Source organism: Monodelphis domestica, chromosome 3 (genome assembly GCF_027887165.1).
Source record: "Monodelphis domestica isolate mMonDom1 chromosome 3, mMonDom1.pri, whole genome shotgun sequence".
NCBI lineage: Eukaryota > Metazoa > Chordata > Mammalia > Didelphimorphia > Didelphidae > Monodelphis > Monodelphis domestica.
This window is the reverse complement of record NC_077229.1, coordinates 337497496-337522044: the sequence shown is the minus strand read 5'-3', so window position 1 is coordinate 337522044 and position 24549 is coordinate 337497496. Positions and strand designations below refer to the sequence as shown.

The 24549-nt window shown below is 33.1% G+C and overlaps 1 pseudogene; it reads left to right on the top strand.

Moving 5' to 3' along the window:
- The window catches only part of LOC100617308 (phosducin-like protein 2), a 191075-nt pseudogene extending 169634 nt beyond the window's left edge, over positions 1-21441 (top strand).
- Positions 21442-24549: the final 3108 nt, after the last annotated feature.

The window sequence follows — 24549 nt, the reverse complement described above, 5'->3', positions numbered from 1 at the left end:
TTAATATTTTCTAAATTTTATCCACTATAACTTTGAGTATGCTAAATCTCAATATATATAATCCATACAAATAAAAACTATTTTAGTTTCTCAATTATTTAATTGTAAAGGAATCCTTAAACCAAAACATTTGAGAAATGCTATTCCTAGAGGAATATCGAGAATGTCATCAAATGTCAGGCAAAAGTGATTTAAATGAAGAAGTTGTATGAAACAATATATGTTTGAAGAATATAAGCCTGGGAGCATGAAGAATACTTGGGAAGGAAGATTGAAAGCTGCTACAATTTTTCCTATATAGTGTCCTATATAGTTATAGTGAGAGTCTTTACAAGCTTGGTTGCAATGAGAATAAATAGAAGAGGAATGGGTAAGATGGAGGAGATCTAAAATAAATATAACTTGTTCACTCATGTGTTATGAAAATTAATGAAGAAAGAAACTAACATAACTCTAAATAATTATAAGATGGGACTTGGGAGGTGCATTATAACACCCCTGAGAGAAATACTACATTCAGTTTTAAGGGAAAAGAGAAACAAACTTAATTTGGGACAAGTGTTTCAAATGCCAGGGTAACATCCAAATGGAGATATCCTGTAAGAAGTTTGAGATGTAGATCTGGATCTCAGAAGAGATGTCAAAGCTGAATATGTAGCTTTGGGAATTAGGAACTAAAAGTGGCATTTAAATCCATGGAAGTCAATGAGATAATAGGATCATTGATCTAGAGCTGGAAGAGGTCATCTATTCTAATCTCATTCTACAAATGAGGAAATTAAGATTGAGTGAGATTAAGTGACAGAGGGAGTAAGCATCTAAAATATAATTTGAACTGGGGTCATCTAATTAGATATTCAGGGTTCTTTTCAATTTATTGCCACAAGAAAGTGTATGGAAAAAGACAAGGGAGCCATGGATAAAAGTTTTAGGGTAACCTACTTTGAGGAGTCAGAAAGATTTGGCACATAAGAATTGACTATAGGAAAAAAGAAAGACTGAATGTCATATTTCATTGGTTTGGGGAATTCAGAAAAAGGAACTTTTACTAACAAAGATCAGTACCTTTCCTATAATGTATATTGTACTTAGAAATTGAAAAAATGAGTGTTGTTCTGACTCTCTCAGCCAGTATATATCAGTGGTGGCCTGTGAATCCAACTCTTTCTCATTCTGAGACCAGGTCTCTTTTCATATAGCATTCTGGCTCTCTAAAAATACTAACTATATCTTGGTATGTATTGAGTTTACATTAGTTTTTTTCACTTTTTTCCTATCCAGTCTTGCAATTGATTCTTATTGACCTTATAGCCCACTAATGTTTTCTGATTATTATATATATATATGTATATATATTCCTCCCTATTATTACTAAGTAAGTTAATTTAAATTTGGGTATAATATTCGTATATACTTCTGTTTAATTTAATTTTCCAGGATTCAACTCATTGCTCTCTCCTTTCAATATATCTCTAATACACAATAAGTACTATAATAATAATTTTATTCACAGAAGGGCAAATATGAAATCATTTAAGAGAGAAGAGACAGATATGGGAGAGCAGGGAAATAACAAGAAGCCCTAAGACAATTGTTTAAATAATTAAAAATCTTTTGGAAATCATAAAACCCTTTTCAAATGTAATGCTATAATAAAATCAATTTATTTTACTGAACATAAATTCTGGGTTTACATAGGTGGAATTGAATACTGAACATACCAAAAGTCATTATGTTTGGCTTATTTCGCCAACCACAAATTCCTTTGGTAACATTAGAATTTGAATTTTGTCTGGATTTTGTAGTAATGAAAGAAAAGTTCTAGTCTAGGTATACTTCTCCATATGAAAAATATGATTCATACTGTTTCTTAGTTCTATTTTTTCTAAGTCCCAGAACTCAGAATTTCAGAAAATTTTCTGTCCAGGAAGCTTGATTAAAGAATACCTTTGTCAAATGAGTTATCCTTTTAGCAACTCTCCTCTCCTCTCCTCTCCTCTCCTCTCCTCTCCTCTCCTCTCCTCTCCTCTCCTCTCCTCTCCTCTCCTCTCCTCTCCTCTTCTCTCCTCTCCTCTCCTCTCTCTCTCTCTCTCTCTCTCTCTCTCTCTCTCTCTCTCTCTCTCTCTCTTTCTTTGGACAATTTCATTATTAGGAGTAAAAATATAAGCCACCAAGGGTCAGAACAATCCCACTGTTTCTCTATTGTCATATGTATATGAATACATATGAATATATTTTTTAACAATATGCACCACCATATCAGTTGCGCTTATTTCAACAGATAAATGGATTGATTGAAAAATTCGAGAAAAAATTCTATTGGAATGGTTGTGCACACCCATGACATATTACTTGGCATATAGTAAGTATTAATAAATCTTGACTGATTGATATTTAGGCAAAATCTGTCAGTGACATTTTTCAGAATATTTTTCTCCACTGTTTCACAACTAAAAGTATTTATGTCTTATGTGAATTTTGACCCTCAAAATTGAATGGAAACCCATGAAATTCGAAGATACTTTTAATTGTTTATATGGAGAAATGCTGTGTAAAAGGGTAAGATGTTGTATTAGACAAACTTAAGTAGTCTTTTAGGAAAAAAATTCATTAATCCAATAAATCATGGACAAAACTGTGACCATATTTTTCCCTTGATGTTGGGGAAAATGATCTAAAACTCAGAAAGCACTTGTAGTCATAAGGTAAATTTACATTTTCTCTTCACTGGAAGATTTTTTTCTTCCTTCATGGACTTCTCATGAATTTCTTCTTTATCACTCCCTGCTAAGCTCCAAGATTAGTTAAAATTGCACAGTTCTGAAGCTTCCTTTTTTTTTTTTGGTCAGTCTTTTGCTCATCCTCAATGTATCCTTCATCAACTAGGGTATTCTCTGATAGTAACCACTGCTACATTGTAGACCTACCAGCTCCAGTGTATATTATCAGAGATACCTTTGCAAATTCCCACCTATTGACATTCATAAGTTCATCACCTGGACAATTATGGAGGAAAGGACAAAAAAGAAAAACAATTTATCATCTCCCTCAAGAACAAGTCCTTCTCTGGAGCTCCTCCCCTTTGGATTTGACCACTACCACCAATACAATCTGTTGAAACCATAGAACTCTTGAGATAACTTGCTGTTTTATTCATACCTCAAAGATATGTTATTCTTTCAGTCAATAAGCATTGACTCATGATACTTTCACATTTATTAAATGTTCATTCCAAATTAGTTCACTTAAAATGGGACAGTATTCTATAATTACATTAAATGAGATGGGGTAGAAAACCCTACCCTTGTATTTAAAACCAATTTTATGTCTGTTTTTTACTGAATGAAAGAAATTATTGTTCTTTCCTTTTTATTGTGATATCATCACAATAATATGTAAAATCCATATTTAAAGTTATATTTTAGCCAATAGACTTGAGTTTTGAGTAGAGCATGTTCTAGAGATATGACCTGAAGCAATTAGGTTGTTGAAATGTGCTTTATCTATGCCAGCAAACATGAGGCCATCTTAGTCTTTGCTCCATAGTGAGGGAGAAAATATATGAGAGAAATGCTGTGCTACAGGATTAACAAAGTCCATCTTTAAAAAATTTAGTGGCAATTAAAGCCATCTGTCCTACACTCATTCTCAGAGTAGACAGTTTGTAGTTATGTGTGTGATAATAGATGGTGCATCATATAAATTTAATCAAATAAATAACATAGGTGACCCAAAATTAGGCAAAATACCCTTCTTTCTTTCATTACACAGCCCTAATGAAAAGCTTCTTTGCTACTAAAAAGAAAAAATTGAATATATATAATTTGTACTACAAAAATAAACATAATAGGCTGAAAAAATGGGTATGATTGAAGATTATCTTTACCATGCTTGTCTGCTTGTCTCTTGAGAAAGTTTCATATATATATATATATATTCTCAATCCAGCATTTAGTCACAGGTAATCTTGTTAGTAACATTAACTACAATATTTCTTATGCTTTTTTTGTTATTCAATCATTTTAAGTTATGCCCAACTATTATTTTCCCCCTTCAATTTATTTTCCAACATTTCTTCATCTTATTTGAGGTTCTCTTGGCAAAGACACTGTAGTGGTTTATCATTTCATTCTCCAACTCATTTTACAAATTGGGAAACTGAAGCAAAACGTGTTAAGTGAATTGCCCAGGTTCACACATGAATACTTTGCTTTTAAACTCAATAGTAGAAATAAAGCACTGCATAGTTTAGTTTATATTTTAAATACTTTCAGTTATTCTTTTAGGAAAAAAATGTGAAACATAGTTAACCACAGATTGAAACTAATAAATTCTTATCCCAGGTTGAATAGTTTAGCTTAGAGCATGGGTCAGAAAACTATGGTTTATCAGCCAAGTCCAACACTACCTGTTTTTGTAAGAACTTTGATTTTAAAACAGTTCTTTTATTGTCTTTTGTTTTTTTTTTATTTTTGTTTTTGTTTTTTTCTACATTTTGGTCTTATGGCTATAGTTTAAAAACTCCATTTTTAAATGTTAAAATTGGAACAGAGGAAGACCCCTTGTCAGTTCTTGGATATAATAGAAACATGGTGGACTAAATAGTTACATTAGATTAGCCTAATTCCAAGAATAAACCTCCAAATGCCATATGTACTATCCCTGGGGGAATTTACTCATTAAAATTTCAAACTCTTGATATGGAGATGAGCTGTCTTGGAAAGTACCTGATTCACTATATCTGGCCACCTTAACACTAGAGTAGGATTCACATCCCATCAATTTGTCCACCTCCACAATTCTGTTTGTCATCAGACTGGCTACCATGTGCCTATATTTTACTTTTGAGGATTTTTTATTATCATGGTTATATTATAGGTGTTGGGTTTGGAAAAGTACTGATAATTAAAATTTTGATAATGTTGTGTTAAAATATATGCATAAAAGTATATTTTTAAATATCTCTCTCCCAAAAGATTACCATTTTTGATGTTCATGGGCACCTAACTTTTTCAGATCATAATGCAATAAAATTATATCTAGTAAGGTAAACATAAAGGCAAATTAAAAATTAAATGGAAATTAAATAATCTTATTCTTCAAAACTGGTTAGTTAATGAAGAAATGATAAAAACAAGTACTGATTTCACTGAAAAGAATTATAATGAGGAAATAACACATAAATTTTTTGGAATACAGCAAAAGCAGTACTCAGGGGAAAAATTTATATCCCTCAGTGCCCATATTAACAAAAAAGAGAAAAAGAAGATTAAAGAATTGGGCCTGCAACAACAAAAGTAAAATAGGAACAAATTAAAAACTCTCAGATAAAGACCAAATTGGAAATCCTAAAAATCAATGGAGAAATTAATAAAATTGAAAGTAAAAAGAACTATTGAACTAATAAATAAAGGTAGGAGCTAGTATTTAAAAAAATAAAATAAAGTATTAATTTAATTAAGAAAAAAGAAAGAAGATAACCCAATTGACATTTTCAAGAATCAAAAGGATGTCTCACCTCTAATGAATAGGAAATTAAGGCAATTATTAAGATCTATTTCACCCAATTATATGACAATAAATATGACAATCTAGATTAACAGAAGAGGAAATAGAAAACTTAAATAATCCCATATGAGAAAAATAAATTGAACAAACCATCAAGGAACTCCCTAAGAAAAATCAGCAGGGTCAAAAGGATTCACTAGTGAATGCTATCAAACATTTAAAAATAAATTAATCCCAATACTCTACAAACTATTTAACAAGATAGGCAAAGGAGTCTTACTAAATTTTTTTATGATACAAATATGGTACTGATTCCCAAGCCAGAAAGACCAAAAACAGAGAAGGAAAACTATAGACCAATATCTTCTATGAACATAGGTGCGAAAATATTAAATAAAACACTAGCTAAAAGGCTGTAGCAAGTTATCACAAGTATTATCCACTATTACCAAATGGGATTTGTACAAGGAATGCAAGGATGGTTTAATATACGGAAAACCATCCATATAATTAACCATATCAACAACCAAACTAATAGAAATCACATGATTATCTCAATAGTTACAGAAACTGTTTTTGATGAAATATAACACCCATTCGTATTCAAAACACTAGAAAATATAGTAATAAAATAGTCTTTTCTCCAAATAATAAGCAGTATCATCTCCAGTAGGGATAAGGATGGGCAAATGGATAAATAAGAATGAGTAAATGACTTAAATATAAAGAGGGAAATCATAAACAAATTACATGAACATAGAATATTATACTTGTCAGATCTATGCGAAAGGAAGGAATTTTAGATCAAGAAGGAGATATAGAACCCTACAAAATGTAAAATAAATAATTTTTATTTTATTAAATTTAAAAATGTTTCTGTACAAACAAAACCAATGCAACCAAAATTAGAAGAGAACTAGCAAATTGGGGGGTTGGATTTTATAACAATAATATCTGACAAAGGTCCAATCTCTCAAATTTATAAGGAGCTAAGTAAATTGTACAAAAAATCTAGTCATTCACTAATTGACAAATGGTCAAGGGACATAGACAATTTTCAGATAATGAAATCAAAACTATCAATAAGCACCTGAAAAAGTGTTCTAAATCTCTCATAATTAGAGAAATGCAAATCAAAACAATGCTGAGTACCACCTCACACCTAGCAGATTGGCCAATAAGGAAGTAAAGGAAAATAATAAATATTGGGGGGTGGCAAAATCAGGACATTAATATATTGCTATTGGAGTTGTGAATTAATCCAGCTCTTCTGGAAGGCAATTTGGAATTATGCACAAAGGGCTGTAAAAGAATACATATTATTTGATCCAGCAATACCACCACTAGATTTGTACACCAAATAAATTATAAGAAAAATACTTGTACATAATATTTCTAACTGTGCTCTTTGTGGTGGCAAAAATTTGGAAAATGAATGGTTGTCCCTTGATTAGGGAATGGCTGAAAAAATTGTGGTATATGATGGTGATGGAATACTATTGTGCTGTACAAAATGATTATCTGGAGGATTTCTATATGAACTGGGAGAACCTTAATGAATTGATGCAGAGTGAAATGAGAAGAACCAGAAGAACATTGTACACAGAAATTAAATAATTGTGGAACAACCTAATATAATGGACTTTGCTACTAGTAGCAATGTAATAATCCAGGACACTCCTGAATGACTTATGGGAAAGGATGCCAATCACATTGAGAAAAAAGAGCTATGGGTGTAGAAATATAAAATAAGAACATATGACATCACTTATCAGATGTATATATGGGTATGTGATTTGTGGTTTAGTCTTTAAAAATTGATCTATAGCAAAAAGAATAATATGGAAATAGGTATCAAGTGATAAAATTTGTATACCCAGTGGGAGGGAGGAGGGAGAAGGGGAGGGAAAGAAAATGAATAATGTAAAAATTTAAAGATATTTAAAACTTAAAATTTTAAAGATAATTATATGCATAAAATATATTTTTAGCAATCTTTAGCAAAAGATTACCACTTTGGGTGTTCATGGGGCTATCACTCCTATATGTTCAATGAATCAGTATTTCATATTTTTTTACTTTCATATCATTTTCTAGTTGCATTACATTCTGTGAGAGTTGGGAATTATCTACAAATACAGCATTAATTGGAGATAATCAATGAGGGAAAGGAGTATTTTTGGCAATCAAGAAAATATTCTAATATAAGGTACAGTTTTAGCCAAAAATTGAAAGAAGTCAAGAGGCAGAGATAAGGCAGGAGAGAAAACTAGGACATAGAGACAGTGAAAATACCCAGATTTGTGAGATACAGATTCCTGTTAACTTGACAATAAATACATCTATATTAAGTAATGACTGCATTCCATGTAATTTATCAAGTGCAAAAGATAATCCTTGCTCTTATGGAACTCATAGTCTAATGAAAGAAACAAAATGCAAAAAAAACTATTTAAAATAAGATATATTCTGCATAAATCAGAAATGATCAACAGAGGAAAAAACACTAAAATTAAGGAGGATCTAGAAAGGCTTCTTATGGGGGTGGGATTTTTATCTAGAAATTGAAGGACTTCAGGAGAATCCCTTGTGCAAGAAAAAGAAATGAGGTTGGTTTTACTGGATCACAGAGTGTATGGGGGGAGAATAAGTTGAAAAAATACCTGGATATATAGGCTATTGCCCAGGTGATGAAGGGCTTTTAATGCCAAACAATTTTTGTTTGTTTTTTTTTTCTAATATCTGAGCCTGGAGGTGATAAGAAGTCACTGTCATTTATTGAGGTTGGTATACAGAAAGTGACTTGGTCAAAAATGGAGAATGAATTTTCTTCATCTAAATGCATCAAGCTTAACAATCACATTCAAAAATTCACACAGCACCCACACATACTGTACCAGTGAAAAGTCAGAAAAAAATTGTAAATGACTCTAAGTTTTAACCTTCACATAGAAAGATGGAAGGGGCAAATGAAGAGGAGAAAGAAGACATGTCTCAGTCATTTAGCTTCATAGGATAGAAAACCCACTACCACTCAGATTTGTGTTTCATTCTCATTGTTAATGATCACTCTGCTTGTGGTGGACAACAACTATGCTGTGTTTGTAATAATGAACTACATCTCCCATGTGGTTACATATTTAATCAGTCCCAGGAAGCACTCAAACCCATTCTTCTGGAAAGAAGGAGAGAAAGAAAATGAAATTTCATGAAATTTCTGTCTAAATTTGAGTAGAAATTTAAGCCTTGTGACCTTAGGTAAATCTGAATATTTCCTCATGAGTAAAATCAGAGCAGTGATAGTTGAATGACATATCTAACAAGGTTGATGTAAGAATTATATTAAATAAGATGTAGAAAAAAGGTTTTTTTTATTCTTAACGAGATTAAAGGATAACATATTTAATGGTGAATATAACCTGATAATTTGTCATTTTACAACTGAAAACACTAAAGAACAGAGAAATGAAATTACTTTCCTAAGATTGCACAGCTAATAAGTTTGTTAAGTTAGATTCAAACCTTAATCTTACTGAGTCCAAGACTTGAGCTTTAACTATGAATCCAGATATGCTGCGAGAGAGAGGAAAGGGGGAGAAAGAGAGAGACAGAGACAGAGAGACAGACAGAGACAGAGACAATGACAGACAGAGACAGAGAGAGACAGAGAGAGAGACAGAGACAGAGACAGAGAGAGACAGAGAGAGAGACAGAGAGAGAGAGACAGAGAGAGTTATAAATAAAAGCTATTGTGACACTTCCATCATAAAAGTCTTCTTCAAATTCCTCAGTATCACATGCAGCTAACGTTAACCTTGATTTCTTTAAGGTTATGCTAGTAGAATAGAAGCTCTTTCAAATCCTTTCAAGCTGAAAAACTTCCAATTCAGGCTTAAGGATGGATTATGTATGGGTCATTAGATGACTGGCTTAATGAAAAGGAGAGAGAGTTATCACAGGTTACCACAGAGATGATTTTTTTTTCTATTACAGCAACTCTTGAAGACTGTCTACTAAGTTACAGGAGAGATACTGAGGATTCTCAACTACTGATAATACAAACATTTCAAGTATGTAAGGTTTATCATAAGTATTTCTTTGTAGCATTCATTTGATGTAAATAAATGAAGACAAAATAGAACAGTTATCTCACAATTATGTTACAGAAGACTTTTTGAAACAAAGGTCAAGGGTATAGCTTGTGGATCCCTGTTCTCATTTCTTACCACATAAGTAAAATGTTACAACATTAATATCTGACACTTCTTAAAGGGTAACCATCAACTCTCCCTTACAGATGTTCAGACTTATACAGCATAAAATATGAAATGGTCAAAAATGCATAGAGTAAAAAAAAAACAAAGAAAATACATACACAAGCTCATAGACAATTAAGAAACTAAATTCTCCTTTTCTATTGGCCCTCTGCCTCCTCACTCTTCAGATGCCTTTACCATTCACATAATTTATAATCCTATGATACATGAATCTTATCAGAAAAGTGAAAGAAAATAGTGTTTTTTGAGAGAATCAAACCATATCTTACTCCTTTCATGCCTCCATCTTCCAATAGGGACTATCAAATCTTTCAAAGTAATGATATTATCTTCAGTAGTTCCATCCCTACAAGAGGAAAGAACTCTAGGATGGCTAGATTCAGGAGGTCTCATTTTCTTCTTGGGAGCCAGCCCTGACTGGCAATCTAATCTATCTGCCTGATTTATAGTCCTGTTCTGGGTAAGCACCCAACAGGGGGCAAGGTCAAAGTTTGCTCTTTCTCACTGGAGCTTTGTGTCCTATGACTTTGTAATCAATTCCTTTTTTTTTTTTCTGTTCCTGCATCAAAGCTCTACTGCTCTGGCTCCCTATCACTGAAGTCTTTCTTTTGTCATATCCCAGCATCATTATATTGTTTTATTGCCACTGTAGTTATCCTTGCTTTGGAATCACTGTTCCATTTTTTCACTGCATTGTTCTCATCAGAAGATAGAGCCTGCTCTTGAACAATTGAACTGTGGAAGGATTGAACTGGATTGTAATCAATGTTATAGCTATGAGAAAAGAAATACCTAAAGGCATTTTTAATGCAGCCTTCAAGGAAGCAAAAAGGATTCAAAGAGGAAATCATATGATGGAGTCATGAAGGGGTAGTCCTTTTGTACACCACACCCATAAAAACATAATACTACACATATGTTTATATATGTACCTCTGTGTTGTAAACCTTAAAATTTCTTAGACTTATAAATGTTGGAAATTTCACCATTGGGAAATTTCATACTTGAAAAATTTTCTATTGATAGTGGGAACTCTATTGGAATGTGAACCCCATTGGCAAGGGAGGTTCCTCCTCCTCCCTTCTTAAGATTACTTTAGGACAGAAACCTTTTACTGAACAATGGAAAGGGCTTTGACCTATGCTTAAGCATAGAACAGGAATTTCTTTGAGTCATGATTGATTTTAGAATTGATACAATAGAGATACTTGGAATGACAGAACCAGGTCTTGGAAAATACAATTTCCACCCCACTCAGTCCTAACAGGATTTAGGAAGGGCTGCAGCAAAGGATCAAGATTTAATTATTTGAGAATATGACCTTCAACAGACATGTGCAAAGCCACAGACCTCTGGGCAGTCCTGGGTTAAGCTAGAGCCACCATTGGCACAGGGAAGACATGGACAGTGATTGGTAGATGTGAGAACTGAGGGGAGGGAACTTGGATGGTTTCCTTAAAGATAGAGGGGTCTGAGGACTGAGGGTGGTTGGTTGGAGAGGTTTTTGGTCTGAGAGGTGGTGCTTTGAGAGTTGCCTCTGAAGGAAGCTGGAGGTGGAGGCCCCTGAGACTGTTTCTCCATTTTGGTCACGTGAGTGATAGGGACTGATCTCCTTTCTTTGCCTCAGCTATCTAAGGGCTTGGGCCTTTTGGCCCAGCCTTCTGTTTAGGCTGGGCCAAATAAAGTGATTTCCTTGTCACAGTGTCTATATATCTATGTAGAAATATACTTTGTCTATGTATTATAACATATATATTATATATATTAATTCCTAAAATTATATATGAAATATACAGGAAATATATTATTCTATAAAATCAGAATTGTTTATATATACATATATATAAAATAAAGTTTAGAGTTTATATAATCTGCCTCAGATTACATAGCTAAATATTTTTACAGAAGCTATTCTAATGGAGTATGAGAAAACACACTTGGAATCTGTCTGAAAGATGTTAATTAGAAGCCTTATATAGGGAGGAAAACCATCTTAAAAAGAGGTGTTCAGAACTGGAATGGATTTCTTTAACAAGTATTAGAGGCCTAATACCATTTTGTCAAGGGGTGTCATAGGAAGTATGACTACGTAGGCATGAATTTGGCCCTTGCACTTCTGAGGTCTCTTCTAAATCTGAGATTCCTTGATTCTATGGGCATTTTGATATTTAACAGTTGCCTCTTAACAGAGGCAAGAGGAACACATGCCACAGATGCTGTGCAAGAAATTGGTCTTTTGCATAAATGCTGGACTAGATGATCTCTGGGGTCTTTCCTAAACTCTAGGATCTAATAAAGGTTTGCATTCTCTGAGGGCATGGTAGTATACAACACACACATGCACACATACGTACACCTTTCTTGAATGATTTTCATGCAATGTGTGTTTTAGAATCTCTGAAGATGTTTGACCAAGAATCAATACTCATCATCATAGTATGGTTTTGTTGTAGGCTTGGAGACAAGAAGTTGAATCAAAAGATTACCACTTATTGAGATCTTAACATTGCTAATATACACTTATTTTGATTCATAACTGCCTAGGTGAGTTAATGTTAAGAAAGGCACATAGTGAACTGACAAATAGGACTTTTAAATTTCAACACACTTCCTATTCAGGGAGAGCAGTCTGTCAATCATCTATCTTTTCTGAGCCTGCCAGCCTTCATTATTTCCATGCTGACTTACACAGAACTTGGGAATTGTGAGTTTTGAAATGACCTCAATTTAACAATCTTGATGGGCCATCAAAAATGCTACAATTGTGCATGATTTGCACCTTACTAAAATGAAGACCATTTCCAATGGGTACAGAAGAGGTACAAAGCATTGTATTGGCATTGTATTGATTTGCAGAAAATAAATGTTTATAGAAAATGAATTTCAAAACAAAAACAAATGAGACTAGAGAAGAACTGCAGAGGGATATGCTTTGCTTGGGGCAAATATTGTTCTAACCACATTCATTTCTTATGCTATCACTATACTTAAATCCATCAGAATGCATTTTAAAAGAAATGAGATGTGGTTTTCAAAATGGTTCTGCCATTTTGAGAATGGGAAAAATATGCTTCCTGCATTCTATTCATTCACTGCTCCTCCCTTGCTTTCTACTTTCCTAACTCTTTTACTTTTCCTAATATTTTATTTCTCTGTCTTCCATTCCTGTTCCCCTTTTCCTTCCCTTTTTTCATTCATTTTTTTCCTTTTTCCTTTCAATTTTATTTTTCCTCCTCATCCTGGTTCCTCTCATATCATTCTGAATTAATTCTCACAAGCCTTTCCAGACTTCTTTGAAACCAATTCTTTTATCCATTATTATGGACCAATGATGTTCCTTTATGTTTCCATAAGAAATTTGTTCAATTCTCCCCAAACTGATCCCTCCCTTAGTTTTATTTTCACTACCATTATGAAAAGTGGTTTTTCTCTTGGGTCCCTTGGAATTGTCCTGCATCTTTGCATTGCTAATAAGAGTTAAAGTCTTTCACATTGATCATCATACTTTGTTATTGTTATCGTATATTATTATTTTTTTTTACTTAGTGTCCCAGTAAGTTACATTCTCTTTACATTTTTGTCCTGGGAAAGTAAGTAGAAACTATAACATGAGCAGAAAATTCTGATTGTCCTTATTTTTACCAGTGTCTGGTTGAGAGTAAAATTTAATCATACATTTGCCTGTAATGGTAAATCTGGGAGACTGTCAATGTACATGCTGAATTTGATGCCAGGAGGTTTTAAGATGCTTAATTTTAAGTGGTTTTGTGAATTTACCTGACTTACTCCATCATTAACTGAAAATAATGATATTAATAATACAAATAACAAAATAAAGGCTATATATCTATTTGTATAGAAGGAATTAATGGAGTCTAAATGCAGATTGAAGAATGCAGTTTTTCACTTTCTTTCCTCCATGAATTTTTCTCTCATATAAGTGATATGTGTCTTCATTTACAACATGATGAATATAGAAAAATGTATTATTTGATAACATAAATACAACCTATATCATATCACCTGCTATCTTGGGATAGGAGAAGGATGGGAGAGATGGAGATGACATGCACTGCAAAATGTCAGAAAACAATTATTGAAAATTGGGTCAATATGATATGGAAAATGTTTTAATTAATTAAAATATAAATACCTACAATGTTGATAATGCTTTAAGGTTTGCATAATATTTTACAAAAATTATCTCCTTTGATTATCTCACAAACTATATAAATTAGGTGTCATCATTATTCCAATTTTTTGAGGGGGAAGCTGACCCAAGGAATGATTAAATGATTTGCCCAAGGCTACACAACTACTAAGTATATTAGAAGGAATTTGAATTCAGGTCTTCATTACCCCAAGTATAGCACTTTATACCCTATGCAGAATAGATACTTGCACTTCTGTATTCAACATATTTCAATTCAATCTAGCAGTGATTAATTGTATGCCAGACACTACTAATTGTGTGACTAGGTACTGAAAATAAAGGAAAACTTAATCAGTATTTGCCTTCAAGGATATTGCATTCTATGGATGGGGTAGGAGGAGAGTTGAATACAATTTTTATACAAATATGTAAATACTAAAATAATTTAAGAGATAGAGAGAGTGTGTGTCCCAGTAAAAAAAAAGATCACTGTCAATAAAAAACTCAAGGAAAATTCATATAGATATTGACTCGTAAGCTCACAATTGTACCGAAAAATTACTCAACCTTACATTTTAATGTTGACAACATTATTGTTTATGTTTATGAAATGAAGTTATTTCTTTTAAAACAATCATTTAAATCAACTCATTCACTTTTTCATATTTCAAAGAACAGAAATTTTAACATATGTTTGGAATGAATTCTTGTATTATCAAAATAAACAACATGGAAAGACTGAAGATATCTATCAATGCAATGACCTGCCATGATTCCAAAGAATTAATGATATCATATACTACCTAGCTCCTGACAGAGAACAGATCAATTAAATATAGGGAATGGAACATACATTTCTAGGTATTGACAACAGAGAAATTTGTTTCACTTAACTCCACATATTTGTTACAAAAGTTTTGTTTTGTTTTGTTTTTATTTTTATGTTATAGTAGTATGGCAGAAGGGGGCAAGAAATGTTTTCAACTGGAATAAATGTAGGGGAAAAGAAACTAATGGCATGATGTGTATAGAGATCGATTTCCCCTGAATATATTTCATTAAAAAATCCTTTGTACTATACACATATTCACACTGCTACCAAATGTAATTATAAATAAAATTCAGCTTATAACAAAATGACACATATGTACCTTTATTTTCTAGGATGGTTTTACATTAAATATACTTTGTATTTATTAAGTAATTTATATGTGAAGTACTAGGTAGTGGGAGAAATATAAAAAAATAAATTGCAGGGCTTAAAATTCTGGAATATGTATTTAGTACATGATATTATACATGCAAATGATCATAATACAAATTGGTGTATAATAAGAATTTATCAGAGATATGAACCAAATGTTTTGGACCTGAGGTCAGGAAGGATAATTACCCACTGAAAATTTTGAAATGTCTGAGGAAATGGAATGTGTTGTACCTTATTTTAAAGCATTAATTAGATTTCAACAGCGAGGAGAATAAAGGGAAGTGTTTAAATGAAATCATAAAGAAATTGTGTGGACATGGGACTATTTATAAAAAACAATCAAGATCATAGAAGATCACTGGTTAGAAGCTAGAAAGTTCTGGTGTGTCAATTGGGATAAAGTCTTGAATGCTGGACCAGTAAGTTGGAATATTACTTGTCATATAATTCATAACCATTGCAGTATTTGAGTGGAGGAGAGATGTAACATTATCTGTGGATTAAAATCAAGCTGGAAATAGTATGCATAACTGGAGAACTGAGAGCACAGAGATGGAAAAACCAGTTCACTTGATAATGATTGCTATCCTCTATGAAAGCATCCTAAAAGAATCCAATGAAGAGCAATAGATCTTTCCATGCATGAAATGTTTCTCTTTCTTAATATCTGTAACCTTCTTCTGTTGGTGTGATTGCCTCTAACCCTTTTATTCTGCTCAAGGCCTTTGTTCAGAAAGAGTTATTGTCATTATAATGGGATCTCTTTATTGCTTGTCAATGCCACACTTTAGGTGACATCATATGGCAACTTACACATCTCTCTGACCTATTGTCATCTATCCTGGGGACAAAACAAGCTGCAAGAGTTTATTTAATGATAGGAATAATTTCATTGCTAATGGATTAGTCATATTCCGAGAGTTCATTGTTGAAGATGTTGTTCTGACATTTGATGTTAAGGAAGTAGAGATGACATAAATGTTTCAGGTCAAGATGGCAGGTATGATATCAGTTGGGTCCAGAACTGAGGGCCATTAGTTATCAAGTGCCATTATTTTATAAATCTTAACATGGTCCGTAAAAGTTTCCAATCAAAGAGTCTTTAATGTCTGCTATATGCTAGGAACTGTGCTAGATATCAGGGATACAAAGCAAACATAACTATGTCACTGAGGAATTTACATTCTTTGGGTTTAAGGGATATCTGTCTATCTGTCTATCTATCTATCTATCTATCTATCTATCTATCTATCTATCTATCTATCTATCGATCTATCTGTGTATAAAGTTAATACAAAGTAAATGCAGGAAACAAATTACAATTGGTGCCCAAATGCAATTAATAGATTCATATGTGATGATGACACTTACAGTGAGGATTATTCTCTGTATGTGCAGATATAGCTGGTAAGAACTCTGTGTAGCTGATCACCTTGTCCCCGCATAACTCTGAATTCTGTCCTTTGATCTTCAGCTCCAGGCACCATTATTATCCTCTAATTTATGGCTCTTCACCTCATAGTCTAAAATAAGTCACTGCATCACTGACTATAGCTCAGCCAACTGGTCTGCCTGCTGCTCTGGTTTTCCTGTCAGTTACCAGGTATGCCTCAGCATTTTACCTGGAATTTTTAAAGATTTTTTAACATCCCTATTATCGCCTGAAATCATGCTCACTCAATTTGCTTATGCAGCATAATTACTTCTAGATGTTATTGTTATTTATCTTTTTAAGAACAGAGAACTATTATATAAGAGGGAGCAGAGGCAGGGCTTGGCAGGGTGGTGGGGAGGACATGGAGATCTCTTCCCAGAGTTTTTGAAATGGATCTCCCTGACAAAATTACCCCAGCTTAGGAGTATTCTCTATATATGCATCATCTCAATACCAGTGTCCATTAGTATAATGCCAATAAGTCAGTAAAATAGCATTTATTATGCATCTACTATGTGCATGCACTTTTACTAGTTAGTAAGAGGACATAATCAGTTCAAATCAAAGGCCTAAAAAGAAAATGCTAATATTTTTTAAGGCAAAAGAACAATTTCCCCAAAACTTGGGGCACACAATCCCTAAATACTCACAGATATCAGTGGGTAAAGTGGGCACAAGAAGGAAACAGTTCTGAATGGGGTGCAAATGTAATAAATTCATTGAAAAGTCTGGAAAAAATTTGGTATAGAATGTTGCCCTTCTGCTCCCATTAGGGGGCCCAAATTCTTTGCCAGCTGATGGTCAATTGATCATTGTTTTGCATTATCTTTTGAGATTGTCTGAGAGTAGCATTGATTGTAGAAAGAAATTGTTTGGGAATTAGGTGATTCCTTATTTCCCTTTGAGATTGATAAAGCTATGTCTCTGTCCCCTTAACATCCTCATCCCCCCATAAGTTTAACTTATGATTCTCTTGCCACAAATAAATTCCTTGAAAAAGTCTAAAAAATATTTCCCCAGGACCTCAAGGTATCTTCCTTATATCATCACACACAAAATGGGGCTCTGTGTATGTGTTGTTGTTGTGCATGGACATGTATAGGGAGTGACCTTCAATTAACAATCCAGTCACTCTAACCACAAATTCAATACCAAAACGACAGATGAAGCCAAATGAAGCTACTATAATAATTGACAGAATGCAGGGGAAATTTCTCTGCCACATGTAACTCTCTTGGTGGAAAGGAGAAAAATAACTTAGTTATAGAATTATAGAGGGGGGACAGGAAAAAGGGATTCATTAGGAAAACCTAGATATATATTTTAACACTCTGAGAATTAATCATGGAGTTGCCTTAATCTTACCATTTCATATTAGCTTAGAATTGTATTTCATTTATTTAACTAAAATCTACACTTTTGCAACATTCCAAAGGTTTTATAAACATGCGAAGATGAAAGTGAACTACAGCTTTCCTCAAGAGATTTTTAAGTTCCTTTCCTTCCATGGAAGACTTCCCTTTTGGCTTTTGAAACAGCATCTAAATGTTTCTTTGACCCTTGGAGCCTCATTTCAAATACACTGGACTCCATGGTCTGTTCCCACAATGATTCACATTATTTTTTAAACTTCATGAATTTATTTGGAATTTATCTTCAAGCCAGTGGGAACAGTAGACTTTAATGCAATAGTACTGAAACCTGAATTTGTTATGTGATATGATTTCTCTGACTCCAGGCTTGGCCAAAAGAAACTTGCAAATTCCCATAGAAATAAAACCCACAAATGATGCACTGCAAGACAGTAAAATGGTTTGATTTTTCTACATCTGATGGCATAAGATTGAACTGAATCAGATTTATAATAGCTACACAGTGGGTTCTCTCTTCTTCCTCCCAAACCTCTCACTACCACCCCCATCCCCACCCACCACAGCCCACTTCGATTTGTCCAGGCCCATTTCTACAGCTTGGCCAGACATTAGAACTTGGATTGATTTATGATTTATTTCCCTGTGGGACTTTTCAGCTAGGTCATACAGGTGCCTGGGCTTTGATTCCTCCTTTTATTTTAGGCTCTGGGATTAGTTCTTTTCTTCTGCTAACACTACTCGTTATCTCCCCCACTGTGTTTCACTTTCTATTGAAGCTCAGCTACTTAAAGCAAGATAAGATTTTTTTTTGCTTTACTTTTTTTATCATCCTTCCAATATATCTATCTGTACTGTGAGCCCACCTGTGATTTACACCATGAGAACTAAAACTTAACTGTCCATGAAATTTATTGCATATTGTTTGATTCATTTACACTGAGCTATGCAGACCATAAGCTAAATTGTAAATTTATCTTCACATTGTTTTCCAAGTGATTCATTGGTCATAGTTCATATGCAAATATGAAATTGCTCCAATGACTGTGAGCATTTTTTATTGCTTCATAAAATTTGGAGCTTCAGATTTTTTGAAAACTTCCTCCAGCTTTTATAATACTCTTACATTATTTTTTCATAGAATAAATTGTCTCAATCTAGAGTAAGGTTCACATTTATAACCAAATATTCTTCAGGACTTGAATCTGGCATATCAGATATCTTGGTGCATAAGTCCACTCAGAGATCAGACAACCTGAATTTTCTACATTTTTAATAATTTAAAAGAACCTTCATTTCATAAATGTCATAGTCTCTCTCCAAAGATATAAGGAGAGTTCAAAACCAGGAAATATTTCTTCATGGAGAATTTCTGGAATATTGAAAAGAGCTTTCATCAAATCTGCAGAATGAGAATCTAGATTCAAATTCCTACTATGGTATTTATTACCTGTGTTACCCAAGAAAATTCACATAACATATATTAACAATATTATTTTTAAAGTATGTAAAATGAAAAAGTTAAAATAACCTCTGCAATCCTTTGTAGCTCTAGATTTATGATTCTCAGATGGATTTCATGAGTGGATATGGCCAAATGAACTCATCACCCAGTAGTTAGCTTTAAGGAGAATTTGACTTTTCAAGTCAAGGTTTGTCCTTCAACAATGGACAAACAGTTCATTGGTAGATCTAGCCTCAAAAATCTTCTAATCTTCTATCCTGGTATGATCTGCAGTACCTGTGTTATGAATGATATATCTTCCAAAACCTCAGGTTCACTTCTGTGTTATTAGAGGATATCCTAATATAATAGATATATTATATATATCTATATATAATAAAAATCCTAATAGAGCCATCCTAATATAACAATAATGTTATGATGATAATGACAATATTTAAATGATCCTTACTATGTGCCAGACTCTGTGCCAACTTCTTTCAAATGGTTGTCTAAAAGCTAATAATATTAGAAAGAAATTACCACAATATATATCCCTGTTCTTCCTTCTATTACTATCTATTTTTGTCCCAAATGGAGCTACTTTAACTAGGGGAAGTCCCAAGTCCTAAAAGGCAAATAGAGTCAACATCATGGAACTTTAAAACTGGAAGGGACCTTTGAGATTATATTATCCAAATTTTTCCTTTTATAAGTAAATAATTTGAGTTAGTGGAAAGTAAAGTTGTTTGTCCAAAATCATTTAGTTCATATTATCTGTAGCAACAGCAACAAAGTAGAGGACAGTAGGTTAATATTGAGAGAGAAAGTAGAGAAAGATGAGAGAGATATTGATAGAAATCGGCACATTGAGAGATAGAAATGAGACTTCTAAACTCCAACTCATTCTTATTGAAAAGACTGATGGGCTTAGATTTGAAATGTGAGTATATATGACTATGTCTATAGGCCTGTCTATTTCTCATCTATATATGCATATGCTATATTTATATATATGCTATATTTATCTATAAATATAGATAGATAGAAAGTCAAATCACTTACTAAGTACTTACATTGAGCTAGACAATATGCTAAGAAATATAAATATAAATAATAGCAAAATAATTTCTGCCCTCAAAGAGCTTATATTTTACCTAAGTAATAAAATTTATGTAGAGAAAAAGCTGGAAGAGGAAGTAACATACATAGTGTAATACCGAATGATGTCAAGCAAGGGCTAGAAAGACAAAAAATAAGCCAAATTTGTCCTATCAAAGCCCTGATGCTTCCAGAGATAGAGTCCGAAATTCTTCCAGGGGATGGAGAACAAATTAAGTGAGTAGGGCATAGTGAGAGATAGCTAAGAAGAATTTGTTGCAACAGTATGTGAAAAAGGCAAAAAAGATTAAAAAATGCAGGTTCTCTATATTTCTTTAAAAAAAGGCAAAAAGAAAATATTCCATCTTCCAGGATTTGGGAAATTAAATTATTTATCCAGCAAAAGCATTTACAAGAATGGAAAGCTCTTCAGAAAACACAAAAATTTGGGGAACTAAGAGAAATTTCTGGTGACCAATATGTGAAAGAAGTTACAAATGCAGAAAAAGATGTCTAGGTTATAATTCACTTATATAGACCAAGCATCCAAATGTGTTTACTGCTTAATCAGCATCTGAGTGCAAGAAAATTTCCAGAAACTAAATTTGTTAAGGCTGTTGTAAATAGCTGTATTCAACACTACCATGACAGGTGTTTACCCACAATTTTCGTGTATAAAAATGGTCAGATAGAAGGAAAATTCATCGGAATTATTGAATGTGGAGGAATAAATCTGAAGTTAGAAGAACTTGAATGGAAACAAGCAGAAGTTGGAGCTATATAAACTGACTTGGAAGAAAATCCTAAAAAAACAGGTTGTAGACATGATGGCATCTTCCATTAAAAACACTTCTATTTATGATGACAGTAATAGTTCAAGCAGTGACAGCAATGAGACCAAATGTCCTTAGAAATATTTAATAAATGGCTTTCCACTGTTTATTTTGCCCAATCATGTTGTTATTGTCTTTATAAATCAGTAATGTGAAGCAATGCAAATAAATTAAATTAAAAAAAAAACACATAGAGCAGAGGGTGGAAGCTTGGTGAGAACCAATTACTCCCTCTTGGCTTATCCCAATGATGCCAAGGTGTTATTTTCTAGTAAGCCACTGTTGTTGACTCCATCTTAAGTGGGAGGGGTTCCATTAAAGCTCTGTGGAATAATTAGAATACCAAAAGGCAATCCCCTCCAAAAAATAACTCTTTCATTCTCTTTTCCACCCCACACCCCAACCATTTCAGGTTCCTTTGCCCAGGGAAATCAGGTTCCATGCTTTCTGTGTTGGGAGGCTATAAAATATATATCAACAAACTCTAGTCTTTTCATCGTATATATGTATAATTTTATATATACAGATATTATCTTATATAATGTTCATATAATTGATTATATAATAGATAATTAAAATTATAAAATAGTTTCTATTCAGGATATATACATGTGTGTATGTAAGTGGGTGCATATGTGTATATATGTTTGTATAAACCTCCAAACCACTTTTCTTTCCTGTGTTTCATTGCCCCTCTCCACCCTCCAGTTGCAATTTGCTTTTGAGGGTACACACATAATATTAATACTGAAATGAATGACCATGGGGTACTAGAAATATCAGTTTCATTTTTTAAATGACAAATGGAAAATAAAACAAGCTCCTTTTCTTCCTATTTCAATTATTTATGTAAAGAAATAAAATCAATCATACATCTAATCTAATGCATTCATCAAATAAAAATATGCTTTCTCTTTGATGTTGCTCAAAATTAAAAACCTACTATCCAACAACCTGGCCTTCCTAATTAGTTTTTTCCTACTTAAGTAGTAATATTAGTTTATATTCCAAAATATGTAATGACTATGTGATGTCAACCTGCAGCTTGTAGGGGAAAAAGGAGATATTTATTAAAAAGTTTCAATTGAATTATATTTAAATATAGGGTGACCAGGAATTTAATTTATTCCAAAGAGATTTATTTAAAATTTGTTTACAAAATATAGAAAGAATGAATTAGGAAAACAGAGAGAAGATAGGGTAAGATATCTAGCCTAAGCACTAAGTAATTTACTCCTGGCCCCTGGCTCAACCTGGGCATGGAGAGTTAGTTCAGCCAGCCTTAGCAAAGCTGAGAACCTGGGGAAAACTCTCTCAAGAGGTAGGTGTCTCCTGAGGCTAGTTTATTCATAAAATATCCAGGAAAGGAATCAGCTTTTTCACTAACCACACCAGTCCAAAAGAAGAGATTTAAAAATAGCCTCACCATAAACAGGGTCTCAGGTCTCATCAGCAGATTCTTTTCCAGTTTTCAACACAGAACTGTAGAAGAAGTTGAATTCCAGGTTGAACTTCACTCAGGAAGCTGTCACTACCTTTTAAAGACACTTTCTTTGCTTCTGTGCCTTCTCATAATTTTACAACTACCAATCACAGTTGAAGCTTTGCTTTAGGATTGCCCAGGGGCAGTCAGTTTAATTCTGATGCATCACTCATGATAGCACACATGGGTTACAGACCTCCCCCACTCAAGTGTGAATGGAGTGTTTACATCTTTGGTAATTAAATCTAAAAATGGGGAGATCTCCCCACTCAACTTTTAAGTAGGATGTTTTCACTTTTGATGATTAAATATAGAAATAGGCAGGGGAATTGATTTAATTTTCACAATCAGGGGAGAGGTAATTAATTTCATTTTCACAATCAAGGGAGAGTTAAATTTAATCTTCACAGTCCCCCCTGATGATCATTGGGAGACTAGTCTCCCTATTGATCATTTAACTTAATCATCTTGTACCCCTCAAAATTTTCTAACTACAGATGTATCCAATATTTAACCATCTAAGAGAAAGCTATAATAGAGATAAGAAGGAAATAGAAGAAGGAGAGAGGGAGAAAAACCAATGTTTTGCTAGGTGCATTTACAAAAAGCCAATTGGGGGCAGTCCCCTTTGGCATGAAAGCTTATATTTACAATAAATTTTCAATGACCTTTAGCTCAATTGATTGCATCCAAAAGTTCATTCTGGTTCTTCTTGATGCTGTGTAGGTTTCCACAGGCATCTTTCCCCAAATAGTTCATTCTCTGGATTCAAGAAGTTAGCAAATTTCTTTTCCTGAAATTTTTTGACAAACAAAATTTTAAATCTTGGATTTTTATGAAAATAAAATACAATCCTCCCTGAAAAGGGTATTCACAAACACCTGGATCAACTCAGAAGTGGTTGAGTTATGGAGTGTATGAGTCAATTATCAAAAGAAAAACCAAAAACATAAAAAGAAAAATAAATAGAAGAAAAAAATTAAGCTTTGGGAGAAATAAAAATTGAAAATCAGAATCAAAATATCAAAAATTATGTATATAAAACTTTCTGAATAAAACAAGAATAAATTCATAATCGGCCCTTGTATTAAGGTCCAATTAAAGTAAATTTCTGTCCCACAAATCTGTAAGGAAAATTGAAATAACATTTTACTTACTCATATAAGCCAGGGCTACAGAAATTTGCCATAATATAAGAGAAAAAGAAAGGACTAGATATTTGTGTAAAGGGGAAGTGTCATTCCCTGGTGTAATCTTTCATCATTTTTCGGGGACACGGGAGCCAGAATAGCCAATTGTTAGATACTATCATAAAAATTATTTCACAAGGAGTATGGTTCAAGGAGAAATGCATCTTAACATATATCAAGCACTGCAACCTCGACTCTCACACTAGGTTCAAGTCCTTTCATATTGGTATATAAATTCATCACTCCCACCTTTATTGGTTTCTTTTTTGACCTGTGTGCCCTTTTTGGTACTATTTGTGTTAAATATATGCTTCTATGGCACTAAGTAGATAACGTCTGTCCTCCTTTTTTATCTCATTTCCTAGAATGAGATGCAAACATTAATCATAGTTCCAAAATATTTATCAATAAATGGCAGTTTTTCATAGTCTAAAGATTTGGGTATGCATTTATATACTAGGCAAATAGACATATTAGCTTATTCTATTGGAAAAATCAAAAATAGTTCAAAGAAAATCTTCTCAGTACTGGTGAACTATTCTTTAAAT